We start from the raw sequence: 2,157 nt of genomic DNA, 5'->3' as shown, positions 1-2,157 counted from the left end.
AAATTCTTATGACCTTGCCTTAAGAAACTTAAACATGATGGTGAAAAGTGAAAAGGGATTGGACCCGGTTGTCTCCCATCCTTCCCAGTACTTGTTTAGCAAGTGTACAGGGTGTGGTCGTTTCAATGTCTGCAACACCCATGTTGGGTCAGCTGGGTGTAACTAGTCTACTCTTTTGATGGTATCCCTCCGCTCGGCTCACCTCAAACTTTCTAAATCTCTTTCATGCAAAAATGTGGCAGTTGTACTATCATCACACTAATATCATCTTGAGATTTTCTGGTTACTGCTACTTCTACAAGCTTTTTGCAAGCAACCATAGGACCTCCTGCTAATGGTAAAATATTAGGTTGCTTCTCGACGCAGAAAGGCCTGGCCATATCCACTGCTTCCTGATTACTTACTTTATTCCACATCCCATCTGATGCCAAAATTAAAAACTCACAATCAGATGTAATTTTAATCTTTCTCGTCTCTGGTTCAGCGGTTATCCATTCTTTCAAGTGTGAATCCCCTATTGCCCTAGATACAGCCAGAGATCCCTGAACTAGCCAAACTCCATGGCGGAGCTCCACAATTCCACCCAAATTTTCTATCCGTTGTCGCTCGTCCCCCCTTCCAGCTTGGTGATCACATGTAAGGGCTTCAGCAGCGCCCTCTCTGCTCATAACCGCTCGACAATCCCCAGCATTGGAAACCACTAAGTTACCACCTTTAATCAGAGCGGTCACACAAGCAGTACCGCTGCCAACCTCCTGCTTCAAAAACTCAGCATCTGTTGTTAAGTATCCAGCTTTAACGGCCTGCTCAAGAAAGTCCTCGGTTTCATCTTCCATGGTGAGCATAGCGTCCACAATATTCTGCCCAAGATTTTCGGCAGTGAAAGCTGCAGCTTTCTGACCTATGTTACCAGAAACGGGACGGTTGCTACCGTTCCCGTATAAAACGTGTAAGAAACGGAAACCAGACGGAAACGCCGTTTTCTATGGTTATTTTAGCTAACCGGTGCATATATTTTATGGGAAATTTTTTACAGGTGGTAGTTGGCATTCTCAGCTTGTATTTTCACTCTTTATTGTAGATTTCAGTCATGTATTCATTCAATAATCTAGAGGCTTATGCCAAGTATATAGAAAGTTGATTATTTATGTACTATTGTCCCTTTTTTAGTTGATTTGTTTTCCTTTAACACATATACGATTAATTTTCTCTCTCCTCGTTTCTTAGAGTGCGAAACCTCCCAACTCCGTTTCTCGTACCGTTTTCGTTTCTCGTTTCGTTTCCCGTTTCTCGTTTCTGGTAACATAGTAAATTCTGACCACCATGACCATCGAACACACCAAAAAAGGCCTGTCTGGAATCACCGAGAACATTGACAATGGCTTTGTGGGTATCTTCCATGAATTCTCGCCGACCTTTTTTGCGCGAAACTGCATAATGAGTACCCTCCTCATTCACCTCCTTCGGCTGCTCCACTGCCGGGCACGGCGCGTTTAGGTCCGACAGCTGCAGCGGAATATCCAGCCTCTGCGGTCGTTTCCTTTTGAAAGCAGGCAAAGGGAACTTGCGGACATTCGAACCATTATCCTCCGAGACATTGACATAAGAAGGGAAAGGCCTCTTGGCCGGGCTATCCCCGCTCTCGATCCACAGCATATTTTCGTCTCTGATGGTTAAAACAGGCCTCAGCGGAGACCCCACACAATTTGCGTGGATGCTGCCCATATCTCAATACCAGAATTGTGTATAGAGGGAGAATTCACTGCTACAATGCAAGCCATGTTAACAATCTGTGGATCTGCTGGCGACGATGGTTAACTTTGTTGATACCTTCGGAAACCTTTGTATTCTTGTTGCCCTATCACAGGATCTCTGCAACGGTGATAAATAAATGAACTCTTCTCTCGTTTCAATTCAGTTGAATATCTCTCTCAGAACCTATTAAACATAGATGATTCCAGCATTTTTATAGCGTTCAATCGTTTCATATGAGACGAGATTTTGGAAAAAGTCCAGTTTTCAATTATCCAGCATGTGCCCAGTCAATTATCCACTTACTACAAACGTCTATGTTCCTCGTGATTGAAAAATTCTATATCATTTAATGAGTCTATGTTCCTCATGATTGAAAAATTCTATATCATTTAATGACCTGAC

General features: G+C 43.2%; 1 pseudogene; it reads right to left on the bottom strand.

Moving 5' to 3' along the window:
• Nucleotides 1–212: 212 nt before the first annotated feature.
• Nucleotides 213–1,725, bottom strand: LOC149211737 (putative protein phosphatase 2C 53 pseudogene; annotated as a pseudogene).
• Nucleotides 1,726–2,157: the final 432 nt, after the last annotated feature.

Source organism: Pinus tabuliformis, chromosome 1_1 (genome assembly GCF_031772625.1).
Source record: "Pinus tabuliformis cultivar Carrire ecotype Pingquan chromosome 1_1, CPIR1, whole genome shotgun sequence".
Taxonomy (NCBI): Eukaryota; Viridiplantae; Streptophyta; class Pinopsida; order Pinales; family Pinaceae; genus Pinus; species Pinus tabuliformis.
The sequence above is the reverse complement of the archived record's forward strand: the minus strand, read 5'-3'. Positions and strand labels throughout refer to the sequence as shown.